This window comes from Schistocerca nitens, chromosome 1, assembly GCF_023898315.1.
Source record: "Schistocerca nitens isolate TAMUIC-IGC-003100 chromosome 1, iqSchNite1.1, whole genome shotgun sequence".
NCBI classification, from domain to species: Eukaryota; Metazoa; Arthropoda; class Insecta; order Orthoptera; family Acrididae; genus Schistocerca; species Schistocerca nitens.
In genome coordinates, this window is record NC_064614.1 from 159,418,095 (window position 1) to 159,430,751 (window position 12,657).

General features: G+C 42.4%; 1 protein-coding gene and 1 non-coding gene across 2 annotated transcripts in view; one reads left to right on the forward strand and one right to left on the reverse strand.

Moving 5' to 3' along the window:
- LOC126233650 (PH and SEC7 domain-containing protein-like) overlaps positions 1-12,657 on the reverse strand; it is a 291,525-nt gene that overhangs the window by 39,886 nt on the left and 238,982 nt on the right. The gene's annotated exons all lie outside the window — the stretch shown is intronic.
- Trnat-ugu (transfer RNA threonine (anticodon UGU)) lies at positions 2,658-2,732 on the forward strand. The gene has a single exon. It is a non-coding gene; the product is annotated as a tRNA-Thr (tRNA).

Consider the following 12,657-nt stretch of genomic DNA (forward strand, 5'->3'; position numbering starts at 1 on the left):
ACACCCAGCAAAAAAACTCTGAAATAGTGAGTTATGCAGATGACAAACTGCTGCTGTGTTTTGGCAAACATGCCTGTGAACTTACATCTTCTGCAACAGATGGAGTCATAAACATAATTAAGTATTTCAGGAACAAAATCTAAATGTAAATGTTAACAAATCACAACTATTATCATTTAGACTACGAACTCTAGCTATACCTCTATAAATAATGTATGTGGAATTGAAGCAACGCTCACTAATAGCTGCAAATTCTTATGCTTATACTTAGATGAGAACTTGCAATGGTTAAACCGTATTAACTTTGCATGTGGAAAGATTAGTAGTGGGTACTGTCTACTCAGTCACCTAGCAAAAACTGTTACAATCCCATCAAAACTGTTTACTACGGAGCAATATACCCTTTACTAACTTATGGTATCGAATTATGGGGCTGTACTGCAGATCCACACCTCAATAGATCAATGTTGCTACAGAAGAAGGCAGTTAAAATAATGCATGGTTTAGGTCATCATGATTCTTGTAGAGAGGTTTTTGTGCAATATAAGTACCTTAAAGTATATTCCTTGTATCTATACAAGGTGATTTTATTTATTGTACATCATCAAAAAGATTCTAAAAAATGCAATGACATACATGACCACAGTACTAGAAATAAATATAACTAATTTCAGCAAAGAACCAATCTAGAAATAACAGACTACAGCCCATACATCAGTGGTCAAATCTGGTTTAGTAAATTGCCAAAAGACTTACATGCACACGATGGAAATATCTTCAAAATAAATGTTTATACTCACTTTCTGCATTTTCAGTTGAAAACATATGATCTTACAGATTTTTTTAAAAATTACACATGTTTTAATTGTATACCTAATTTTGTAGATTTACATTCTCTTTTATGTCATTGTATTGCAGTTTCGTTAATTTATATCAACTATCTGTTATGTGTATTTTAAAAGAAATTCTCAAAATGATGTAAAACAAAACTGGCATTTGCAAAAGTCATTATCTTTGTTGACTCTATGAAAATAAATAAACAAATAAAGAAGTATATCCCGTCATGAAGGAGAGACTTCAGGAATTTGGACAAGTGAAGTTATACATTATCAAACAGAAGCAACCAATGCTGGCTACTCCAGTAAAGTGTAATAATACGAAACTACGATTAGTGCTCATCTAATCAAGCTAACAATTATGGTAATTACTTCTGTGTTACCTTACGTACTTCATCTATACAGGAGGCAGACTACAGAACACTTTCGTGACCTTTTCTCGAGTATAGCTCGAGTGTTAGGGATCCCCACCAGGTCAGACTAAAGGAAGATATCAATGCAGTTCAGAGGCTTGCAACTAGATTTGTCACCAGTAGGTTTGATCAAATTGCAAGTATTACAGAAATGCTCCATGTACTCAAACGGGAATCTGTGGACGGAGAAAAAAACCTCTTTTCACAAAACACTGTTGAGAAAGTTTAGAGAACTGTCATTTGCAACAGACTGCAGAAAGAGACTATTGCCATCAACAAAAATCTCATGTAAGTATCATGAAAACAAGATAAGTGAAACCATAGCCCATACAGAATCATGTAGACAATAATTTCACTCTGCGTCCATTTATGAGTGGAACATGAAAGACAATGACTAATAGTGATACAGGGTACTCTTTGCCATGCACCATATGACGCCATGAGGAGGATGAATGGAGATGTAGATGATGTTTCCTGACAGTTCACCCATAAAAACTATTTACACAAGAACTGCAGAAAAATAACCAATAAGACATTAGTAATTGCATTCATTTGTAATTTGATATCAACTCCATTGTTCTGCTCCAGTACTAGTGTATACAAGTTCATATTAGTTCTTAGTACCATTTTTATCATTCACATTGCTCATTTTCAAACAGTGGAAAATCCAGGCTTGAATAATGGCAATATTATGGAAAAGATAGATTGCTACTCACCACATGCTGGAAATGCTGAGTCACAGATAGGCGCAAAAAATGAGTGTCAAACATTTTCTAATTTTACTGAAGGCTTTTTGGCCAAAATCTTGTGTGTTTGACAGTCTTTTTGTTGTGCCTGTTTGCAACAGCATCTCCACTATATGATGAGTAGCAATCTATCTGTTTCATAATATTGACAGTGCTCATTTTCATATTGTTACACATCTTTCAATAATGGAATTAATCTCTCTCTCTTAATTCCTGGTTATTGACTGATTAACCTTTTAATTTCATTCAAAGCACAAGCTCAGAGAGGAAAAAGGTGGGGAAGGAAGCTGAGTGTGCCTTTTTCAAAGAGACAATCTTGGCATTCACCTTAAATGATTTACAGAAACCAAATATATATGACGGTAGTATCTGTTCCCGAAAGAACAGTTACCGTGGATGACCATGCAGCTTTGCTAGAAATGAAATGATAATGAAATAGACACCCTAGCTGCATACAGGCGTTGATGTACTTCATTGGGGACATGTTGAAAATGTGTGCCCCGACCGGGACTCGAACCCGGGATCTCCTGTCACGAGTAATGAGTATGACGGGCAAACATCTATTAGGCACACTACGAATGTAGTGGTGTGGACATGTTGGGAATGTGGGCCTCACGGGGAGTGTGCAAGGGATAAGTCCCTGCAGACGCACTATCCTCTGTGCCCGCGGTGGCTCAGATGGATAGAGCGTCTGCCATGTAAGCAGGAGATCCCGGGTTCGAGTCCCGGGCGGGGCACACATTTTCAACATGTCCCCAATGAAGTACATCAACGCCTGTATGCAGCTAGGGTGTCTATTTCATTATCATTTCAAGAAACCAAATATATCAGTGTAGTCAGATAAGTGAGAAAACAAGTGCCATAAAAAGGGATGTTTACACTAGTACGTCTATATTATTTTAAACAATCCCTGAATTTATTCCGTGTGAATTTAACAGTTTACTGAAAAAAACGAATAAGAAACTGAAACTTGTCATTGCTTTGATGTACTCATTCAGTGCAAAGTCTTGAACCAACTATGGAAATTAAATGCAGTTACAGTATATTCGCAAAATATACCTAAAAAGCAGGAACAGACTAACAGATACAAATGTAAGTCAACAGACTATCTGTATTTCAGAGACTGAGATTCTTTCATTTAGCAGAGAGAAAGGAAATAATTTGAGGACATGGATCTGCACCAGGACTAGCCATCGAAGTCATGTAAGGCAGGTACAACAGAATAGCATGGTCAAAATAAAGGATGTGATATCAGAGATGACTTATATGTGACAATTTGAGAGTCAGAATTGCCTGAGCAGTTAAAAATTCAGAAATAGAAGATATAAAAGGAAAAAGAAAAACAAAACAAGAAGACAACACACACACACACACACACACACACACACACACAGAGAGAGAGAGAGAGAGAGAGAGAGAGAGAGAGAGAGAGAGAGAGAGAAAAGAAAATAAAAAGAAACTGCTAGGCAGGAAGAGAGAACTCAAACAGCATGACTTCCTCCACACTTACCAGCATGGATTCCAAAACCAGTGATCGTATGAAACCTTATTTGTGCTTTTCTCACATGACATCCTGAAAGCCAAGGGCTTTGTGACTGGATTGAGGATTTCTTGGCAGGGAGGATACAGCATGTTATTCCAAACATAGAGTCATTGACAGAAGTAGAGGCAGCTTCAGGCATGCTGTAGGGAAATGTTTTGGAACCCTTGTTGTTCACCCTGTACATTATTAACAACTTCGCTAAAATTTTTTGTAGATGATGATGTTATTTATAATGAAGTACAGTCTGAAGAACTGCACAAATATCCAGTCAGTTCTAGATAAGATATCAAAGTGGTGCCAAGAATGACAACTTGTTTTAAATGTTCATAATTGTAAAACTGTGCCCTTTAGAAAATACAGAAAAGTAGTATCCTATGATTACAACATCAATGAGTTGCTTTTGGAAACAGTCAACTCACTCAAATACCTAAGTAGAACAGTTTTTAGGGATGTGAAATGGGCAGCAGACTTCAGCTCACTGACAGGAAACTGGAACAATACACTCTGTCCCCAAAAGAGACTGCTTACAAATCACTTATGTGTCCTACCTTAGAATACTGGTCAACTGTGTATGACTCTTACCAAAGAAGACTGACAAGAGATATCGAAAATACACAATAAAATCAGCACAATTGGTCACAGACTTGTTTGACTGAGGCAAAGTGGCACAGAAACATTGAAGAACAGAAATGGTGGATGTTTGACTGCCAATTATCCCATGAAAGCTAGCTTACAAAGTTTTGGATATCAGTATTAAGCAAAGAATCCAGATACATTGTTCAGACTCCTACATATCAGTCTCATAGGGACCTTGAAGACAAGATTATACAAACTGCAGCATGCACCAAGGCATTTTAGTAGTCATTCTTCCCACACTCCATATGTAATTCAAATGAGAAGAAATTTTAACACGTGACCACACGATATGCACAGTTGTCTGAAGAGTACATATGTAGACGCCAACAGAGACAACTCATCCAATTGCAGATCAGAGTGTTATTATGTTGTACATATGGTGCTGGAGGATTTCAAAGGGGATATGGGAGGACCCATGTGGCACAAATTATGAAGCAACCATTCAAGTTAAAATTTGTCTTTGGCCTCAGTTTGATGCTGCCCATTCACATTAGTTGGCTGTCATGCTCACTTCTGCACAAAACTGAATAGCAGAGACTTTTTGTATGAAGTATAATGCCTCATAAAAAAAATTAAAGCATCCAGAAGGAGAGGAGGAAACAAAATTAAACTTCACTGATTGAGAGGGTTACTTCTTTCGTTACAAAATCGAGCCAAATTTACACAGGACTTGTCAGTATAAGCCCATTTATCAGTATTATGTTGCACCCTGCCCAGACTGGATGCATGGACTGATTTGGTTGATAAGTGTGTGTTAAAGTCATTGTATCCTCTCCTGAGGCAAGCTGGCCCACAATTGTTATACTTGTCTTTGATATACTGGGTAACGGCACTGGTATGGAGATGACATCCGAGCTGGTCCCACTTATGTTCTATTGGAGACAGATCTAGGAATCTTGCTGACCCTGGGAGTATGTCAACATCATGCAGACAGTTCACAGAGATATGTGCCATTTGTGGATGAACATTGTCTTTGTGGAAAATGGCACTGTGATACAGTCACACAAGACGTAACATGTCAGGATGCAGAATGTACACGATGTACGAATGCGTCATCAGAGTTGCCTCGGGCATAACCATCCGTGACTTGAAATCATATCTGACGGCTCCCGAGACCACGATGCCAGGAATAACACCGCTATGGGACCTCTCCCCAGGTGTTGCAGCACCCGCCAACAATAGTCGTCTGACGAAGTGCAGAGCCACGAGACATCGCTGAACAGTGTGACACCATTCGTCAACAGTTCGTGCTTCCTGATTATGGCAACAGTCTAAATGAAGCCATAAGTGCTGTCTTATTAAAGGCGGCCTATGCACGGGATGGTAATTCCCTAGTATGGAAGTCTATTTCCTGATATTAAATGGCAGGTGCAGATGTGAAGCAGTTAGAATGTTTCTTTGATGCAAAGTAATGCCAGCACCATAAGCTACCAGCACAACCACCACACAGTGTGAGATACGGCTCATCTTTCGCCAGTAAATCTCTCGACAGTGAACTACTAGGGAAGATCACCTCTACTGCCAGGCAGTGGTCACAGTACAAGCGTCAGGCCAGCAGATGGCACTAGCAGTGACCAGAGAGGCTGCTGACAGTGCAGAATATTCCTTCCACCAGATCACATGTCACAAATAATTTGTCATGTATCCTGTTGCCCAGTGACTATTTATGCTGATGCACTATCCACAGTGAGCCAGTTCCATGAGTGCAAGTGGACTGGACCAGGTGCCCAGTACATTAGTACCTCCTTCAGTCAGGGGCCAACTCTCAATGTGCCATCAAACATAAAAGATGGATTTTGACTTTACTTGGTGACATATTGCTTAGGACACTGTTATTCTTTATTCATTGTTTCCTCATTCAACTGTCAGGTGATTGTGATTCAATGACTAGTCAATTGCACCATGGCAGTGCTATAATATTCTTAATATTTTTTTTTTCTAGTGTAATGCTTCAAGCTTGAGACCACACAAATAAATGTTCTTGTTATTAAGTTCGTGAGTTCTGTTTAGTAAAAAGGTGAGGAGTGTGAACTTTTGTTAATATACTTATGTGTTCTGGAATTTTGCAAACTATGGATAAATTTTCAAGTTTTCTTAAACACTACCTGGACTTCCTTCATGGTTGACAGATACTTCAGTTGCTGATGAGTCTAGAACCAGTTTTTTCACACATGTGTCTTATTCCAGGTAGCCAGTATTGTGGTTCACTAGTGAGTAACTGTGTTCTGAACAACATGAAACAGTGGACATAACACACCTGTTTTAGTTCTACTTCAGAGGGTTCAACACATGAACAAACTTCTCACTGAGCGGTTGGCAGCCATCACAGTGTCGGAACCGGAATTCGCAGGTCATCTGTCACAGATCGACACACCAGTGCAGAATACCTGGATGATGCTGCAATCCATTTAGCCATTCCAAGGGAAGACTGAACAATGATCCTGTTACGAGGCCCACACGGAGCAGCATTTTTCAGTCTACACCATCTACTGTGAAACACAGCAACATGCATTCCTCTTGGTGAATGCTGGCCCCTCCATCTATCAATTTCTTCAGTAGCTTCACCCTGAAACAGAGCTCCATGCCTTACCAAATGCATACCTGAAGTTAAATATTGGTCTGTTTCAACTCCCAGGTACTTGTCGCTGCTGCTCGACACAAAATTTTCAGTTGCCAGAAACATAGCACCAAATAATATTGTGAGTGGAAAGATGGGCTTCAAAGACTTTCACAGGAGTGTCATTTTCAATGCATGAATGGACAATGCAAGCAATCCTATGCATCATCCTCGATATGTGACACGACATTGGTCCATTTCCTGGACAAAAGGCTCCGAGATAACATGCTGAAACTTTAAGACCCTTCCTTTGAGTCACCCTTACTCCTAATTTGGGCATTTGAACCATCAGTGCATTTGTCAGTGTCACTGCAGGATTCAACCCTGGTGTTTGCCTCCCACCCCATGACCAATAGTCTCTCCCTCCCCCTCCCCCCCCCCCCACCATTGAGACATTGGACAAAGATATGGTGGGCAGGAGGAAGGGGCGGGGCCATCGGGCATCAGTTTAAACATTGCAGCCAATGTTATGTGAGCCACCAGAGCCAGTTGTGTGTCATACTATTCCTGTAGTAAATCAGGACGTGGGGTGAAAGTCTGCAATCCTCCATCCCCATGTCAGTCAACTGAACACACTTGGGACCCCACAACTCTGAGATAGGTGAATGGTCTTTTGTGCAATCTGTCCTCCCTCACTCAATAAAATGATGTCCATCAACATGGCTATCGACGTGGATGCCAATGGAACTACAGATTGAGACAGGATCCTCCACTACTATCGTCATTTGGAACAAGCATAAGGATGTTGAATCCCCCACATTCCACCCCTTTGACACTCCATCACAGAATTTCAGCAATTTATTTATTTACTCGTTCGGCATCACAGAGGCATAATTTACAATATTCTTATCACTATATACCAAAAAAGAAAACAATATAATTCTACACTATATTAGATATGCTTTTGAGCCACTCTATGGCTGAGTCACTGAGTCTATGTATGTCCATGAGTTCACCACCATAGCCATACACTTTGCACGCGAGTAGATGGTCTGTATTTCTCCGCACTCACATACAGCGCTGTCTGCCAGGCCCCACTTGTTCATCAGGTGTTTACATCTCCCAACACTCGTTCTGACCTGGTTTAGAGCTGTCCACACTCTTCTTGGTAGGTTGAAGCCATCAATCTTCTTGTTCGGATCATGTACTAAATTTTTGTTCTTAAATTCACTTGCCGACCATACTTCGTTCCAGGCCGTTCTCGGCTCAAAGGCTTGTAGTTCTTCACTGATTTTCCAAAAGGGTGATCTGGATTTAAGCCTGTTTGTCGGTGTCAGATCTTGGTGGATAGGGAGGTCCGGGTTGTCTATAATTTTCCTGTAGGTTTTTAGGGCTAGCTGTGATCGCCTGATTTCTGGAGGCTCTATGTTCGCTAGTACAGGAAGCCATGCACAGGGGGTGGCCCTGAGTGTTCCCGAGATTATTCGCATTGTCTCCCTCAGCTGGACATCCACTTTAGATACGTGTGCACTTCTCCTCCAGACTGGTGAACAGTATTCAGCTACACTGTAGACAAGGGCTAGTGCTGAAGTTCTCAAAGTGCTCGCTCCACATCCCCATGTTGTTCCAGCCAGTTTTGAAAGGATAGCATTGCGGGATTTTAGTTTTTGCTTTGTGTCTTCGAGGTGTGAGCTGTACGTTAGGGTCCGGTCTAGTTTCACTCCCAAATATTTAGGCTTATTCTCATGTCTTATGCTTTGGCCATTCGAAAAGATCTGTAATTTTCTGTGTGTCTCTCTGTTGTTGAGGTGCATTACAGTGCTGGTTGTTTTGTTGGGGTTGGGAAGTAGGTGCCACTTGGAGTAATAGGTGTTCAGGACTTCAAGGTCTGCATTCAGTGTTTCGTCGAGATCGTTGTAGTTTTTACTCTGATATGCGATGGCCAGGTCATCTGCATATGCAAATTTGCGTGATTTAGTTTCTGGCAAGTCAGCTATGTATAGATTGAAGAGAGTGGGTGCTAGTGCTGAACCCTGTGGCAGACCATTACTCAGAACCATGCTCTTACTGTTCGTGCCATGGAGTGAGACCTTGATTTTCCTGTTCGTTAGTATGTTCTTGAGTAGTTTGTAAGTCTGCTTGCAATTTATGATTCTAGTTAGCTTAAGCAGTAACCCTTCAATCCATACTGTGTCGTAAGCTGATGTGAGGTCTATGAGGACCAGGCCAGTTTTCATCTTGTTCTGGAAGCCTTTCTCAATATAGGTTGTGAGGGACAGCACTTGATCGCAGCAGTTTCTACCTGCTCGGAAACCCGCTTGGTATGTTGGGAGGTTGGCTTCGATGTATGGAGTTAATCTAGTCAGCAATATTCTCTCGAATAATTTATAGGAGGTACATAGCAGGGATATTGGTCTGTAATTCCTAGGATTATCTCCAGTCTTTCCGGGTTTCAGCACTGCGATGACTTTTGCTTCTTTCCATTCCTTAGGCACAACCCCCGTGCTTATGCATTCCGTACAAAGTTTGGCCAGCCACCTTCTTCCTAAAGTTCCCAATTCCTTTAAGAATTCTGGTAGGATGTTGTCAGGTCCGGCTGCTTTTCCTGTCTTCATTAGCTTCAAGGCCTGGGATATCTCTTCTGTCTCCACTTCTTTTACAATGCCCATGTTGGTTGGGTTATTAAGCAATAAACTGCTTAGCTCTTGGCAAATTTCTCTCTTTTCGGCTGTTTTTAGCTGGATTTTGGAGGTCTGTTTCAGGACAGCTGCAATCTCAGATGCGCTGGTTCCAAGAGTCGGCCTGTTAGGCGCTGTGGCACCGCCTAATTCCCTCAGCAGGCCCCAGCTCTTCCTGCTGGAGTGGGTAAAATCTAGATTCTCCATCGCCTCCTTCCATCTACTCCTATGATCCTCATTCATGGCGTTGACCAGTTGGTCTGCAGTCTCCTCGTCCCCAGTCTTCTCATATTCCTCCAGTAGTGTTTCACACTCTTTCGTCCAGCAGGGGGTGTATTCCTTTCTCGATCCTCGTGGAATTGCATTTAGGGCCGCTTTTTGTACTAATTTTACGAATCTTTTGTAGTTCTCAGGTTTTGGTGGTATCCGGTTTATCGTTTTCTCAACATAGGATCGGTATTTATTCCAGTCAGCTTTCCTCAGGTTCCACTGGGGGATTGGGGGGCTTTTTATGACTGGGATTGGGATCTCCACTATTACTGGATTGTGCTGGCTTCGGGGGAACGCCTCGAGGACCCTTCTTATAGCTCGCACGGGTGTACCTGTTGCTCCACGTGTGACGAAGGTCAGGTCAGGTGTTGACGTTGAGCCCCACGCCTTTGACTTGAAGGTCGCTGTGTCCTTGGGGTCGAAAAGGAGGTGTAGGTCCCGGTTGTCTGCCCAGTCACTTAGTCCAGTCCCTACAGCTGTGGATCTCGGGTATCCCCATCTGGTGTGCTGAGAGTTAAAATCGCCAGCGTAAACTGGTAGGATACCTGTGGGCCATTTCTGTGATGGAGGTTTGTAGACATTATACAGTGTCATCTCTCCCAGTTTTATGCCTATCGCATGCTCTGCTGGTACCACTTTGGTGTCCAAATTCCTTAGGAGTTCGTTCTTCACTAGGGTGGCTATGCCATGTTTGTCGTGTCCAGTGTAGCTCACAGCTGTAAATCCTGGTATTTTGAGTCAATTGATGGTTTCATCTGTGAGGTGGGTCTCTTGTAGGAGTACGACACTTACTCATTCTCTCGTTAAGATCTTTTCGAGGATTTCTCCCTTGGTCCTCGTGTAGCCTTCTATGTTGAACTGGCATATGTTCAGCTTCTTCATGCTAAGACTCTGCTCTATTTGCCTCTGTGTGGGCCGGGAGGCATTGTCGCGTCCGGCCACCGTGGATGTGTAGACTTTTCGCCGCTGTGCCATGTTACAGCGTTGCCCGGGGTACACCATCTAGGAGGTTGTCTACACTTCGTATGTCTGTTGTTGCATGAATCCTTGTGGTTACAGCCCCGGAAACACAGAATCTACTTACTTTGGATCTTTTTAACACCCTTGATTTGAAAATACTGAAGTGGCTGTTCCTTCCTTAGGATTCTGCCCTTATGCTGCAGAATTGCTCTCCATATTTGAATCAGTCTTTCAAAAGCCATCTACAGAAGTAAAAAATTTTGAGGTGCAGATCACTCTGCCACCAACAGCAGTTTCAAAATTCTGTAAAGCCTAAAACATGCCATTTGCACTCATGTCACAGGCATGCAAAGATTGCCAGCCCCTCAAGACATGTCTCAATTAAAGTCAACTCATTTATTGTAGGTGATTCATCCCAAACATAGCTGCTATAGCAGAGTAATTTAATCATTTGCTCTGGAAGAATACTTGCTGAATGCCATATGATCCTGCCATGCTCACAACTGATGCATTGGACTACAGATTGGAGCTGGTGCTATCCCCCATCATCGATGAGATGGAGCGACCCAAAGTTTTTGTATCAAAGACCTTGATGACCACCAAGGCAATTACAGTCAAATTGAGGAGGAGGCATTGGCAATAATCTTCGGCATCAAGAAGTACCATGACTATGTCTATGGTCAACGTTTCACATTGGTGACAGACCATAAACCACTGTTGCCTATCTTTAAAGCATCGTCCACTATTTCCACTAGGACAGTGCGCTGCCGACAGCATTGGGCTCTGTTTCTTTCCCAATATTCATATGATATACAGTACCATTCCAAGGCACACCATGCAAATGCCATCTGCTTTCTCGCCTTCCTGTAGGCCATGATCCAAACTTTGACAAGAATCCTAAAGTCTGTTTTCATACTGACTATGACACTGTGGCCAGATAGCCATTGGACGAACAGCTCATTGCTGAACACCCATTGTTCCAGGAGGTCCTCCAACCCATCCAGCTCGAGTGGCCACTGGACCAGAAACATCTCACACACTCCATCATGCAGGCATAACGGTATCACTGCCATGAGCTGTTGACCCTTCTGGATGTCCAGCTTCTACAAGAAGATAACAGGCATGCCTGTGTGGTGATGTACCATCTCCCTCCACTGCCACAGCCTAGATCTCCTCAAAGAGGGCACTGGGGAGTCATCATGACCAAATGGTTGGCAAGACAACACTTCTAATGGTGTGGGATGGGTGGCAGCATATCAAAGCTGGTCACTTCCTGCATCACATGCCAAAGCAAACTGGCATCACCAGCCTACTTTCTTCCTTGGCCTACCACATCTTCCCCTTGTTCCGGACTTAATCTCAATTTTGTTGGCTCTTTTCCTGGTTCTTCCTGGCTGATCACAGCTTATGCCAGCTGTAGTTTTACTTTCATCTTCTGTATGCCATCTACAATGACCTCCTAAACCATCCAAGTCTTAGCCCGACTGTTTTAACTTGATGACCTTTCAGAGGCAATACTTATGGACAACAGGCCCCCAATTCACTTCTTCAGAATTTACTTCCTTTTGCATTTCCAACAGCAGTGCACTTGTCCATACTGCTCCATTTTATCCAGCCTCCGATGGCCTCGTTGAGCGCTTCACTTGTACTTTCAAAATCAAAATGATAAAATTGACCAGTCACCTTATTTCTGTCATCCGACCAGACCTCTCCTCCAGATGGATCATTTCAGGCTGAAGGATTGCACAGCCACCTTCATCGGTCCCACTCATCTCTTACACATCCATTACCCCCGGTGTACTTAATGAAACCATTTCTCTCAATAATATCCCATCTGTGCCCTCACATCTGCCAGAGGATGTCTGCAGTGGCAGCCTGCCATCTTGCTAACCCTGAGTGGTCAAGCCAGGCTGAGTGTTTGCTGCTGGCATAAACATATCAACCAGGTCTGAACCATACCACATGCCACTGCCAGAGCCACAAAGAATATTCTCTGCTCCAGATTCACAATGGTCTGT